At 26.1% G+C, this 16,314-nt stretch overlaps 1 long non-coding RNA gene across 1 annotated transcript in view; it reads left to right on the forward strand.

Moving 5' to 3' along the window:
- The window catches only part of LOC122509158, a 309,869-nt gene that overhangs the window by 185,726 nt on the left and 107,829 nt on the right, over positions 1-16,314 (forward strand). Inside the window, exon 5 of the long non-coding RNA XR_006302315.1 lies at positions 3,161-3,372. This is a non-coding gene — a long non-coding RNA (uncharacterized LOC122509158). The remainder of the gene's footprint in view (positions 1-3,160; positions 3,373-16,314) is intronic.

Here is a 16,314-nt window from a genome sequence, read left to right on the forward strand (position 1 = left end):
GTATATCTATATATACGAAAAAAAGGATTTTCTTCCAATTCTAGTGCGAAAAAGTGCTCTGCACTTTTTCCACCATTCAACTAGAAGACTGCAAATCGACCAGTTGGAATAATAATATTATATTTTATTGTTCGATCCTTGCTTTTGGTTGTCAAGCCTTTCATTTCTTCTATGTTATACAGCAAGTCGAGCGTACATTTCACAATAAGACATTTATTGGTTGCTCTGGTAAATTTCTAAGGACTCGAAAATTTTTCTCACAGAGGATTTTGTGTTTTGTTGGATACATAAAATTTATCAAATTATCGAATGTTTACAAATTGAAAAACTAACACATTTAAGAATTTTTAATAATTTTGAATTTTTATCTCATTTTACTATTAATATTACCACTCTAATTAATAATTGTTAAATTTGCCGCCATTTGAAAATGAAAAAGTATCAACAGCGCATATGCGTTGATACTTTTTTATTTTCACTGATTGATGACAAATTTACAATTTGAAATTAATTAATTTGTGTATGAATCAATTTTTCAAATTGAAATTTTCAATCGTTCTATGGATCTGTTTATAGAAGAACAAAATTATAAATAAAGAAAAAAAATTAACAAAACAAATTGTTCAAAGAAAGTTTAAATAATTAATTTTTAGTTTATTTTTATAGGTACATAAATATCTTAGTTACAAAAAAATTGTCCAATTCAGAAGAAACTAGAAATTTCTAACCCTAAGTGCCGCTTATGAAAAAAATAAAAATAAATTGTTTAAAAAATGTTTAAATAATTAATTTCCACTTTTTTATAATCATTAGATTTTTTACTCTTGAAAAATTGCACAATTGAGAAAATACTAGAAAAGTCAAAGCCCAAATGCAGTTTATGTAAAAAATAACAACAATAAATTGTTTAAACAATGATTAAATAATTTTTAGTCATGAGTAGATTTTTTACTCATGAAAAATTGAATAGTTGAGAAAAAACTAAAAATTTCTAGCCATAAGTGCAATTTATGAAAAAAAAAATACAAATAATTTGTTTAAACAATTATTATTAAAGAATTTATTTTTGAATATAAGTAGATGTTTTACTCATGAAAAATTGCACGATTGTGAAATACTGGAAATTTCTAGCCTTAAGTGCCGCTTATGAAAAAGTGACAACAATAAATTGTTTAAACAATGTTTAAATAATTAATTTCCAATTTTTAATAATCAGTGGATGTTTTACTCATGAAAAATTCAACAATTGAGAAAAAACTAGAAATTTATAGCCCTAAGTGCAGTTTATAAATAAAATAAAAATAAATTGTTTAAACAATTTAATAAATTGTCGTACTTTTTTTCATATAACAAACAATCCCAAACATCATTTTAATTTGTTTTTTGATTGATTTTCTTAATGAATGAAGCTGAAAAAAAATATTGTTTACGATTTTATGATTTTTTTATACTTATTGTTATTAAAAAAATGTTTAAAAACAAAAATTGTCACTACAAGTGGACTAACTAAAAAATTCTGTTAGGGAGAAAAGGATGGACATATCTCTGTCCTTTAGTACTTTTTGATTAATACATGAACATAGTTGAGTGTTGGCGTCATGCCGCCAAAAATGTCCTAAAACACTAAAGGCGCTATCGAATTTAAGGTAAATATATTTAAAAATTATCGTACTATTAAATTAGTTAATATTTAATTAATTAAAGTAACACAAATTTAATAAATGCTGACTTTAATTAATTTTACAGGCGCTCAAGATGCAGTGGTTTTACACCTTTTGTCTACCATGATCACACCAACACAGATGAAGTACGGATCAACAAACGAAAAGCGAAAAACTAACCAAGGTGCAGCAGTTTAGTTTGGAAAAAGTTTAGAATTGGTACAGTTAGTCATTTAAAAACATTGAATACATTGCTAAAAAGTGGATTTAATTTTTAAGATGACGTCAGGTTTTTTGTAAAAAAAATGAGCAATTTGAAATTGTGTAATTATAAGCGCAAGCCTACGAATTGAAACCATTATAATTAAGTGTATTTATTATTTTAAACTTTTGCTATGTATATATTTATTTTAGATTAATAAAAATTATTATTGATGATTTAAATGAAAAATTGTACTTTTAATTTATTAAAACTTTTTTTTCTAGCAATTTCAATTATTCCACAAAATTCCAATCCTTATTTAAAATACTTAAAATTTCCGTGAATCATCATTCTGACAGCTATTAAACATACTCTCTGAAACTGAATCAGTGAAAGACTGAGAATCAGTGCCTCTATTCTCGCGATTTGAATCAGTGAAATTTCACTGAAGATCAGTTAAAAATAATTTAAATTTCAGTAATGTTTCACTGATTGGACAATTAAGAAATAACTGAAATTTTCAATATGTGTGACATAAATTTTCAGTAGTTTTTTAATTGTCGAATCAGTAGAAAATGACTGAAGTTTCAGTTATTTTTAACTGATTTTCAGTGAAATTCCACTGATTCAAATTGCGAGAATAGAGTTACTGATTTTCAGTGGAATTTCACTGATTCAGATTTAGGGAGTAACCTTTCTAAATATTTCTGCATTACATTTATAATTATTATATGTAGTGGTATTTACCACGTTACATAATTTCAAGACAATTTTACATTATGTTCAAAATCATTTAGTTCCAGCGTCGTGCACTATTAAAATAGTAAAGTTTACCATGTGGTTCATCGCGCAGTCATTCATTTAAAGTAGTGGAGATTACCATGAGGCATAGCGCGCTAGTCTTTCTCTCATAGTGAAGTTTACCATGATGCATAGCGCGCTAGCCTTTCCCTCATAGTAGGTTCAAGTATTTGAAATTGTTATACTTTCTAGGCGGAAAAGTTACCTTTACTATGAAACCAAGTTCCAAAAAATGTTTACATAGTTGGAACTAATATAATTAATAATATCAAATACTTTGATACCATAGTACAAAATACTTAATAAAATATTACACTTTACGATTAACTCGATGTGTCACGAAAATACTATGTGAAATAGTTTCAGCTTCTATTTTTAATAGTAATTTTAACTGAAAATTTTTCTCCGTGCATATAGCTAATACCATCAACTACATACTTTTGCTTTATTTTATTATTGTTAGTTAATTAAATATTTTATTATTTATTTATTGCAGCAGGTGGCTCTGGTTGTTGAACGAGGCTAAAACATATTAATAAACTTGCTTATATTTTGAATTTCCCGCCAAAAAAACTTGAACCTAGAAGTCTCGGGCGACAGCAGCGCCAGTCGGCGGCGTCAGTCAACTATCACTACACTTTTCATGGTTGGATTTTTTGATCGTGTCAAAAATCTCATCAAATAATCAAGAATAAGATGTATATATAAGTGAGTGTGTCACAAAATTTTAAATTCTATAATATATTCTTTTTAATTTTTACATTGTGACCCAACGCTAAAATTCTCTGCCCTCTAACAGTTTTGACTAATTTTTCTATCATTTGTAAGTCGTATGTTTTACTATACACTGGAATCTAGATCGGTGAGACTAATCGGGGATGGCTTCTCACCGATCTAGCGGATTAGTTGAGACTGAGAAGCAACACAAACAGGGCCGTACGAAGTATTTTTTGTTTGCACCATTCTTTTAAAAAATAATTCATGTTAGAAAATTAATATAAATCACAAAATATTATAAAACATTATACAAAAATAAAATGTATTTATATTAAAAAGAAAAAAAAGTAAATAATGATGAAGTTATCAAATAAAATAAATAGCATCGGGCACTGAGAACCTTTTTCTTCTACAATTAGGCACGGCATTTATCGACATTTGAAAGTCCCCGCTAGCCCTCCACCTTTCCTCGCCTACAAACTATGTAAACAGAGTCTCAACGATCCCGAGCTCACCGATCTAGATTCCAGTGTATTTCAAATTAGTAAACCGACTTACTACATGAATTAGTAAGGTTACTACTAAAAATTAGTAGTTTTATTCACAAAAATTAGTAGTTTACTACTAAATATTAGTTTACAACTAAAAATTAGTCAAAACTTACTTATTTAATTGGTAAACGAATCCGCACTTTTAACTATACTAATTCAGATTTAGAGAGTAGTAAAATTTGACTATAATTATCAGTAGAGTGAATTTACCGATTGCATTAGTAAAAATTTTACTAATCTATATTTTGAAGAGTTAATTCCGTAGAATAAAGAATAGGTATTTTTATAGCTACATGTATAGGTATGTTTCAAGTAAGAATACGTTTATGCAAATAAAGTGGGTTTTTTTCCATGAATTATTGTCACACGTTTGTGCAGGAATGTAATTAAACTAGTTGAAGGCATGCAATTACATGAGCCCATCTGGTGATAATGCTAATTTTCAATATGGCGCGTGTTCACTGTATGAAAATATTGAATTTTTCAACGTCTCCCTCTTCTAATTACGCTGTATCTTATAATGTATGAAGCAACATGCACTTCCCCGTACATTATTTACCCTCCCCTTCACTTTTTTATAAACCCTCTTTTCGCTCATACATATTTTTAAACCTTTCTGTTGAAAAAAAAACTTTTTATGCGGAAAATTTGAAAATTTTTTCCAACTCATTTTGACATAGAAATCTAGAATTCTTTTTAAATTTTTTTCCCTCCCTTTTGCATCACATTGAATTTTTAAAATTTACCTTAATTTTTTTCCTATAAATTAGGTAATTAAATTTATTTCAAATAATTAAATTTCTCAATCAATATAGATTTTTATTGGATAAAAAAATTTTATTAAGAACATTTTAAAATGTCCGACAAGGATTTTGAAGTTTAATAACTATAAACTTTCAGTCCCAGTTGGAAATTTGGAAAAAAATAAAAAATTCCGATTTTGTAGCCTAAAAAGTAAAAAAAGTATCTTTTTCACCCCACTCTACTCTATATTTAACATTATATCCCTCACAGCATCGGGATATTCAGGATATTCCAGAGACGTCCTGGGGATATCGATTTGTTTTCGGAAGTTTGGATATCCCTGGAATATCCTCTGGATATCCATGGACGTCCCTAGGATATCCCAGAGATATCCAAACTTCCGAAAACAAATCGATATCCCCAGGACGTCTCTGGGATATCTTGAATATCCCGGTGCTGTGAGGGATACACCTAAGTCGATTATTTTCTACAAAATGATTAATGATATGCGCGCTCAATCATTTATTGACAAACTTATAATCTGTGTATTCGCGAGAGTAAATTATTTTAGTTTATTTGATGATGACATTTAATCAAGCAAGTATAGTGTGAATTTTCAGATTTCTCAGTTATTAGAATCTGCTTTATAACGTACTCTAAACATTTTTTCCGACGATAAAAACTTGACTGGCCGCTTGATTATGTTTGTTCATAAATCCTCCCGGGTACCACAACCAAACCTATAAATTGTAGGCAGCTTGTGGAACTACACTTAATTACGATGTCATAATTTATCGCATGAATTGCAGTTCTTGGGAAAGAAATCAACAAATGTAATCATATTTCTGTAATAATAATAATAATAATCATACCTAATAATAATAATAATATCAAAAAAATTAAACGTTCACGATTCCTTAATGAAGAACTTGCGCATTTGAATCCCAACTTATTATAAATATATAGTTGAGAGTGTATTATTTTTAATTTTTATAATTGATATTCTTTTAATTTATTTAATTTCAATACAATTTTTAATAAAAATGAACAAGGTATAAATCAGGTTCAGATAGAATTTTGACTTTTCCCTTTATCTTTATACATACAAAATTCAAGAGAAGTTCAATTATAAAAAAAAATAAAAAAAATTTGAAGTTACAAATCATTAATTTGAATTTAAAAATATAATTAAATACCAAATAAAATTTTTTGCAGAAATTCAATTATTTACAAAAATTCAAAAACATTCTCGTCAAAATTCCAATTATCTTTAAAAATAATAAAATTCTTCTCCGAAATTTAATTATTATCAAAAATTTTAATAATATTCTTGGCAAAATTTCAATTATTTTTAAAAATTTTCCTCAATTCAATTATTTTTAATAACTACTATTTTCATAAAATTTTCCAAGAGAAGTCAATTATTTAAGAAAAATTAAATAAAATTCTATGCAAACATTTAATGATTCTCATAAATAATAAAAATTTCACATGAATTCAGTTATTCACAAATTTTTTATAAAATTCTTCACAATAAATCAATTATTTTCATAAATAATAAATTGTTTTACAGAGATTCAATTATTTTCATAAATAATAAAAGTCATCATATAGAACTTCAATTATTTTTAATACAATTTTAATCGAATTCTTCGAAAAATGTAATTATTATTGAAAATTTTGTTAAAATTCTTTCGAAGAATTTTAAATATTTTAATAAAATTTTTAATAATAACTACATTTTTCGAAGAATTTACTAAAAATTTTATTAGAAATAATTGAAATCTTGGGAAGAATTTTATTATTTAGGAGAATAATTAAAATCTTGTAACAAATTTTTATTACATATTTTTTTAAACAATTAAAATCCTATGAAGAATTTTATTATTTATATGAAAATAGTTGAATTCTTGCAACGAATTTTATTAAATAATTGAAATCTTGTAAAGAATTTTATTATTTATGAAAATATGTAATTGAATTCTTGCAACGAATTTTATATTACATTTTTTTAAATAATTGCATTCTTTTGAGAAATTTTATTGAAATAGTAGATTTTTGAAATATTTGAATTTCAGTTAAGAATTTCATTTTTTGTGAAATGTTATTGAATTCTTGGAAAAACTTTTGAAAATAATTTCGTTTTTTGAGGAATTTATTTAAAATTTTATTAAAAATATTTGAAATCCTATGAAAAATTTTAATATTTATGAAAATAATTGAATTCATGTGAAAAATTTTATTACTTAGGTCATTCATTCCAGAGAAAATCGTCTAGAGCTGGTTGCTCGATGATTTTAAAAAATGCTGTAATTAATATATAATATTCTCCAATACAATTAGATGATCTTTTAGTGGTTTTTATAGCACCAAACATATTTTACATTCTTTTAAATAATTTTTTTAAATTTCTAACTGGTTATGCAGTCTAACATAACCCATTTTTCGAAAACTCAGTATAAATAATTAAAAACAGATTATAAATACTGCTTTTTATTTTAAATATATATTTTTTTTTGCTATAAATACATCTAAATAAACGAAAATTATTTGAAAATAACTCACCAGAACATTTAAATCAATATTTTTTTGTACTTGCACAGAATATAATAAACATCATTTTCTTTTTCTTATATATTATCTTCTATTTTAATTGAAATTTTATATTACATTTTTTAAATAATTATAAATTAGTATAAATAAGTATAAATTGTTAAATAAATAAATAATTGAATTCTTTTGAAAATTTTTATTGAAGTAGTAGATTTTTGCAATATTTGAATTTCAGTTAAGAATTTAATTTATTGTGAAAAATTTTTGAAAAGAATTACATTTTTCAAGGAATTTATTAAAAATTTTATTAAAAATAATTGAAATCTTGTGAAAAATTTTATTATTTATGCAAATAATTAAATTCATGTGGAAAACTTTATTACTTGCAAAAATAATAGAATTCTTGCAAAGGATTTTATTAAAATTTTTGTAAATAATTTAATTTCTTTTGAAAAATTTTAATGAAATATAAATTATTATAAAACATGAAGATATCGATATCCTCATGTTTATACCTTATATTATTCTTATAATAATTGGAGGTTATTTGTTGTGGCCTTTGGTCAAGAAATGAGAAAATATTTATACTATGTCAGAAAATTTAATTTTGTCTCCAAAATACTTCCACTTCTCATTACTTCTCATTACTTCTCATTTCTTGACCAAAGGCCACAACAAATAACCTCCAATTATTACTCTATAATATATCATGGAGTAATATATCAAAAAAACTTCATTATTCTTATAAGTTGTTGAATTTCATAAAGGTTTAAATTTGAAAATCTTAATTCTTATGTGAATTAATAATAATAAAACATTTTTTTGGGTATGTTATCGTTTTTAGAGTGAATCAGAATATTCTTTACGGACAGGGAAAAAGTCAAAATTTGGTCTGGAAATCAGGGAAAAACAAAATTATGTTTTTGTGGCAACTCTGAAAATTCTTTTTAAAAATTCAAGAATTTTTAATAGAATTTTAGGATTTTTTACCTAAAAAATACATGAGAAATACCATCTACAATTTTTTTTTAGTTTACCGTCTTTGAAAATGGCAAGTACAAATGTAAAAGAGAAAAAGGAACTTCTTGGACGAAATGGGTGCAAAAACCGAATGGCTTTTGCACAACACTATGTACTTTATTTTTCCGTAATATTCTTGTCTAACGTTATTATGAAAAAAAAAAAAAAAATTGGATCATTCTTGATAAAAATGGATAGGAACAAAAGTTGTGCCTTTTTGTGTTGAATATCATTCCTGAATTTATTCATATAGGCTTTTGGCTGCGATTCTGTGAACAGCGCAGTGAGCTGGCAGGTCCAAGATGGATCACCGAGCGGCTCTGTGTCGTCAAAGCGTCAATCCCTTTAGTATAGCAGATAACTCTATCTATAATTTCTTTCCTATACACTTTTTGTGATTTTATTGTCCAAAATGTGTGCTCTGTCAAACTGTCCCGTCTCTTTAGTGATGACTCTTTACGCTTCTCTCTCTTCCTCTTCCTCTCGTTTCCGTGACTTTTCATCACTTTTATATTACACATACATGTATATAATTGTGTTATACCTTACATATAATCTCTATAAGTAAATTTTCTATTATAAATTGTTCTGTTATCTTATTGTTAGATTTGTTTCGACTTAGAGAGATAGGGAAAAAATGAAAATAAAAAAAGATTAGCATACGAAGATAGATCACGTGCCAACTGTCTGTGGTTTCTGGAACAAAACCGGCACCGACAGCCAGAACGTTTAGACTTGTTTGCATACAACTTATTTTTGGACAAAAGAAACAGATCGAGCAACAAATCTCTTTGCCAATAAGACACAAGTTTAGACAGCGTTCTTGATTATTTATGGCATAGGTGATTAATTTTGGGATTGATTTTTCTATATACCTTTCGAATATTTCTACGAATTTTATTTATTTACTGTTTATTCACCTGTGAGTGTTATACTTTAATGTCTGTTTGACGCAATTTTTTATTTATTTTTATATTTTTCACATTCTTTTAACGCACAAAAGAAAAGTGGAATATTATAGGATTTTTCAATTTCAATTTTATTATTGACTTTAACAAAAGAAACCCTTTAAAATTTTCTATTTGCAAATATCAACTTCAATTTTTCAATAACTTCATCAACTTAAAAAGATATTCCTTTTAGACTAATTAAAAAATTATTTTTAGTTTCCCAAGTTTTGACAAAATTCTTAATAAGAACTTAATTATTTCTAAAAATTGTAATAAATTTCTTTTTGAATGGAATTAAATTCTAAAATTTAATTAAAAATTTAATTAAATTTAATCAAATTTCTTGAAAGAATTTAATAATATTCAAAACTTTTGATAAAATTCAATGCTTAAATTAAATTGTTTCATATTAAAAATTATAAAAATCAGAAAAATTAAAACATATTGTTTTAATTAAAACTGTTATCTTTTAAAATTAAAAAAAATTCTAAGTTCAAAGCATTTAAAAGGAAAAATGCAAATAAAAAATTAGAAAACTAAACAGCAAACTGTAATTGAAAACAAATTTAAACCCAGAAATAAAAATTTATCAGAAAATGTCATGGGGGTAATTTTATTGTTTATCTATGTAAATAATTCTTGATCGTATTTTAATAATTAATTTAATGAGAGCGTTTCACACCCGGATCGGTTTATCCTCACAGTTAATCTACCCTCTAGTGATGGAATAAAATTGTTTCTATTTGCATACACGGTGGTTATTATTAAATAAAATTCATTTCATAATTGAATTTTAACATCCTCTTATATATAATTTAATAAAATGATGTCAAAAGAATGTTAAAAGGATGTTAAAAAGATGTTAAAATTAGTCATGTATTAGAAATATTATTAAAATTAACAGATTTCAGATCACTTTATAATTCCTTTTTTATAAAAAGATGTCCATAAAAAAATTTCAATCTGCCATACTGGATATGACATTTTGAATTTTTAAAATCTGACCTTAGATTCGAAATCAGCGACCCCAAAAACTTCCGAGTAACAACTTTATGCAAATTTTAGGAATTTTGAAAAAAATGTCCGCCATATTGAATCCGCCATTTTGAATTTTGAAAATCTGACTTTAGACTCGTAATCAGCATAAACACTGTTATGTTGTTATAAAACACTTTGAAATTGCCGTAAAAAAATTAGGCTTGGAGTGACTGTCTCGTTTCATAATATTTAATTTTAAAAATTTACAAAAACTTTTGCACCTCACTGCCCTTGCTCATCATATTGTAGAGGCATTCACAAAAAATTAGCTTAATTTATTTGATCTTTTATAAAGAGAAAAATGATTGATTAATTAATAAAAATTAACATTGGAGATCTAACAGTCACATATTGTTAAGAGGATAAATTGAGAGAATATTAGAAGAAGATTTTTCCTCTTAAAATAAAATTACTTTCTTTCTGAGTGCATAAAATTTAAATTGGTTCCCCTAAATAAACTGTCGGAAATTATTGATAGTGAAGGTATTAGCCGTATAGGTGTGCGTGTTGTAGAGTGGATCTAACACCCACCCTCCCTCATCCGAACTGCCGTTGGGTGAATTAGATCGTCATCTGTTCTCGCTCCGTAATGCTCTTTGATTGCTTTAATTGGCGTACCGTATTTACCAACATCAACATTCTAAATCATTCCATTTTTGTAAATTAATTTTATCGACATGTTTCTGTATTTGTATTGTAATTATTTTTTATCCATTTGCCAAATTGGGATGACGAATTTAAATTCCTAATGTTCGAACAAATTTATTTATTTCTTCTTCAAATTAAGATTTTATTGCAATAATACTTCCTGTCATGCATCACAAAAATAAATTATAAAAACTCTAAATATTTTGTTATATATCCACAGTTGTTCTATAAGCGATATAAAGTAAAAACAAAAAAAACAAAACGCTTTCGAAGAATTTACTTAAGGGGGGAAACCTAATTGTAACTTTCAAAAAATTTATTTTTTATTTTTTTCATTTTCTTAAAGTATATATATTTAGAAATTTTTTATTATTTTTTCTATTATTATATGACTCTTTGTGACTTTAAAAAAATTTCTGCTGAACAAAAAAAAATAAATTGAAACTTTAAATGCGTTTTTCTCAAAATCACATTTTTTATGATTGCGTGCAGTCTAACTTAAACAAATATTTACCGATTATAATGAGATTTGGAAGTTTTATTCTTTATAAAATTACAAAGAATATGAACCACCATTTAAGGTGATATCACGATTTTAAGGATGTTTTTTTTTTGTGTAATTAGTGTAAAAAAAAATTGTGAAAATTCAAAAAAAAATTTCAAACACCTTCAAAATTAAAAATTTTTATTATTTTTACCTAAAATGAGGTTCATATTCTTAGAAAATAAGTTAAGAATGTAAGAAATTTTTTTTTTAAATTTTAGTTAAAAATAAAAATTGCTACACGTCACGCAAGTCGAGAAAAAATATCAGGACTATCAGTGGTTACGACAGCATATCTGCCTTATTTCTGGTTAAAATAAATCAAAAGAATTTATAAACATTGTTCAAAACACTAATAAAAAGTTGCCTAAATGTAATTGAATTTTAATTTATATTTCCCCCAAAAAAAAAATTTTAAAAAATCCATAAAAATGAGCCACCTAATGTGGTTTCCCCCCTTAAAATTTAATTAAAAATAATTGAAATCCTGTGAAGAATTTTATTATTTAGGAGAATAATTAAATTCTAGTAACAAATTTTTATTACATTTTTTTAAATAATTGAAATCCTGTGAAGAATTTTATTATCTATGAAAATAATTTAATTCTTGCAACGAATTTTATTACGCTTTTATATTAAACAATTGAAATCCTGTAAAGAATTTTATTATTTATGAAAACAATTGAATTCTTGTATCGAATTTTATATTACATTTTTTCTAATGAAAAATAATTGAATAAAAATAATTGATTTTGGAAATATGTATTCGAATTTCAGTTAAGAATTTCATTATTTGTGAAACGTAATTGAATTCTTGAAAAAAATTTTTGAGGAATTCATTTAAAATTTTATTAAAAATAATTGAAATCCTATGAAAATTTTATTATTTAAGAGAATAATTGAATTAATGTGAAAAATTTTATATTACATTTTTTTAAATAATTAATTTCTTTTGAGAAATTTTATTGAAATAGTAGATTTTAGAAATATTTTTTAATTTCAGTAAAGAATTTCATTATTTGTGAAATGCAATTGAATTCTTGCAAAAAATTTTCGAAAATTAATTACATTTTTCGAGAAATTTATTTAAAATTTTATTAAAAATAATTGAAATCCTATGAAAAATTTTATAACTTTCAAAAATAATTGAATTCTTGAGAAGAATTTTATTAAAATTTTCGTAAATAATTTATTTTATTTTGAAAAATTTTATGAAAATTTGAATTATTATAATGCATGAAGATAACGATCACTCCGAGTCTTCGACTCGGAGATATCGTCATAATGGTTTGAATTTGAAATTCTCTGAAAATCTTAATTCCTATGGAAAAATAAAATTAAATATTTATTTGAAAAAGAATTTATTGATGTTTTCGAATAATTTTACAATTAAAAAAATTTGTAATTAAATGTAGTAGAACATTTTTTTTGAGATACTTTTTAGAGTGAATAAGAATATACTTTATTTAATTCTTCTTGAAATTAAGATTTTATTGCAATAATATTTCCTGTCATGCATCAAAAAAATATAAATTATAAAAACTCTAAATGTTTAATTTTGTTAAATATTCACAGTTGTTCTAAGGATATCAAGTAGAGACAAAAAAAACGTTATTTCGCAACAATTTTGATAAAAATTGACAAAAAAACGTATTAAATTTGTTTTGGTACTTTTTTTGTCTCAACTTGATTTAGAAAAACTGTGTTTAGTTAAACATGCATTTAAAATACATAGTTTTATAAATATTTATAGTGTAAAAAAAAAGTTCGAAACTTGTATGCGGATCGAGCATATACATGAGATTATAAAAATGTTTATTTTTTTTTTTTTTTATTAATTTTTGAATTATAATATACATGGAGTGCGAGTGGTTGAAATTATGCTCGATGTGACAATTGAATATTCTGAAAGAATGTATATTTAATAACGGGCACATACAAGGCACAAGCTGGCGTAACGGTCCGATGAAATCTTCAGGAACGATCTGATATTTCGTATTCAACTTTTTATTACTCAATTCCTTACGATAAAGAGGTATGCATCGCGATGGCATGAGAGATAATCGCATATCCAATTAGGTTTTTTTTAGATGTAATGACTTAAAACCCCTCGATTCCTCAGCATTTGTTTTATATCCATAGATATGAAGATCGCTTTGTCTATATTTAGATATATTTAGGATAATATATTTGATATGCAAATCTGGTAGGAAATACTTTCAATTTCGAGGGTTATGACTAAAAACCGTGAAATTTCTGAAATTGATACACACGTGATGCATAAGATTATCAATATTAAATCTCAATGAAGTAAAAATTATAATCTCGATATGCGAATAGATTGCTTTTTATAAATAATATGCTATTTATTATTTATGGATGATTCTTCAGGAAGATGTCACAAATAGTTATTTATAATGGATAATAAAATAATAATAAAATACTTAAACTATTCTAAAGGAGACGCTTTTGCCTTTTTTAATCTAAAAACAACATTTTTGTTCAATCCCTAAAATCTCGATCTGAGACTCGTAAATTCCATATATCATTTATGAATAATTTGAAACTTATTAAATTTGTGGAAGTTAAAATCTTTTGTCCCGTTTGTGATTCAACGGAACATGAAATTCTTTCCCAAGTATTATAGTCTGTTTACCCTCTGCCCTGATCTTATTGAATTATATAGTCAAATAAAGAAAATCAAATTTTCTAGGGGCCCTTTACTCTCTATTAACATTTCTGATTCACTTTGGGAATTCTTCTAATTAATTATAACACAACCCGAAGAGGTTAATTGATGAAATTTAATGTGATTAATGTCCTACAACCGAATAACGTTATATTATAAATTGTAATCGGAAGTATATGTACAATGTTATAATTACAATATTCGTATTTGCATGCACAGGATATATAGTAATAATGAACCTCACTGGACCATCCTTTTGAAAAATATCTAATTACTGTCTTCTTGGTTCTTGTAGAGTAACAATATGTATATAACATTATACATCAGTGTGTACATTCAACAGACATTCATTCGTACAATGAAATGTTTCTTAAAACCTTTTTATACTCTACTTAACGCGCGGAGGAATATTGTTGCACCCCAAGTTTACTGTTTCTTTTTTTTGGCATTTTTATCTTTTAATTGCATTTTGCAATTAAGAAAAGGTGTACTGGACAAAGAGAAGTTTATATATATATATGTTGTTGTCTGTGTTGAAGAACGCAGGGGGTGTCGCGTGTATGTTGGCGACATATGCACGTACGAGCCTCAGGCAACCCTTCTGTCTTGTTTGCATTTTTGTTGTACCGGTTTTCCCACTCTATTTCTCCTTTCACGCATTCGCCCATGTCCCTCAGGCCTTGTGAATTTCGACCCATTATCATCCCAAAGTATTGCTGTAATCCTATAAAATTAGGGTATTTAAGTTGCACGGATTTTTAGGATAACATCAATCAATTTAGCGGAGAATCGTTACGATTTTAGTTATTTAACTTTTTATTTATTGCTTCTTCAGGGAAGCATTGTTTTACCGAAAATTTTCAATATTGATTTTTTTACATATCTTTATATTTTTTGACCTCAAAAATCATAATTTTAACCCGTTGACTGATCATAATTTTAACTAAAACTGTCCAAAAATGCTCATGACGCACATATTATGCGCAAATTAAAAAAGTGATTTCAGGGTTGCCACAAAAATTTAATTTTGTTTTTTCCTTACCTTTTCCTGATTTCCAGAAAAAATTTTGACTTTTTTCCTAACCCTAAAGAATATTCTGATTCACTCTATAAAAATGATTGGATATATCTACTCAAAAAAATGTTCTATATTACATTAACCCCTTCGTTGGCAGAGGCAATTCTACCAGAAGTGCCCAAAATGTACAGAAATTTTTTTTTTAATTTGTACCTAGGGGTTATTGGGGTCGCTGATTACGAATCTGAGGTCAAAAATTCAAAATGGCGGATGCAATATGGCGGACATAAAAAAATCAAAAATCGACTTAAATTCAAATTCGTTACTCGGGGATTCTCGGGGTCGCTGATTACGAATCTGATGTTTGTTTTCGAAAATTCTTAATGGCGGATCCAATATGTCGGACATAAAAAATTGAAAATCGACCTGATCGATTAAAATTCGTTACTTGAGGGTTTTTGAGGTCGCTGATTACGAATCTGGGGTCTGTTTTTCAAAATTCAAAATGACGGATAATATGGCAGACGTAAAAATAAATAATCGATCAAATTGGTTGAAACTCGCTACTCGGGAATTTTTATAGGGTCGATGATTACGAATCTGACTAGCTAATGCAGGGGGTCCCCAAAAGTAAAAATGAAGTAATTGTGTATATCTCCGTTAGTCTTATCATGCAACATTTTGTATTTTTTCAAGTCAATTCCAAACTGAATAACAAATTTCAATCGAATTATAATAAGCATCTTGAATGAGTACGAAAACTAAATCAAATGAAAACCTTTTTTGCATGTTTTCCCACCTTTCGGAATTCATCATTTTTAATTTCCTAAATTTCAATTTTTTTAAATTAGTCTTATTCGTAATTTTTAACCGAAAATTCCGTCATATGCCAAATTTCACAAAAATCTAAATGATTTTTTAAATTTTCGTTCGCCATATTGGGTCCGCCATTCTGAATTTTTCAAATTTGACTTTGGATTTGACATCAGCGCGACCTGGAAAACTTTCAAGTATCAAGTTTAATGAGAATACACCAGTTTTCGAAAAAATCTCTAGAAAACAATCAATTTTCAAAAAATTTAATCGCCATATTGGATCCGACATTTTCAATTTTTAAAAACAGACATCAGATTTGCGATCAGCGACCTCAAGAACTACCGAGTAACGAATTTTAGCCG

Source organism: Leptopilina heterotoma, unplaced genomic scaffold (assembly GCF_015476425.1).
Source record: "Leptopilina heterotoma isolate Lh14 unplaced genomic scaffold, ASM1547642v1 Lhet_6, whole genome shotgun sequence".
NCBI classification, from domain to species: Eukaryota; Metazoa; Arthropoda; class Insecta; order Hymenoptera; family Figitidae; genus Leptopilina; species Leptopilina heterotoma.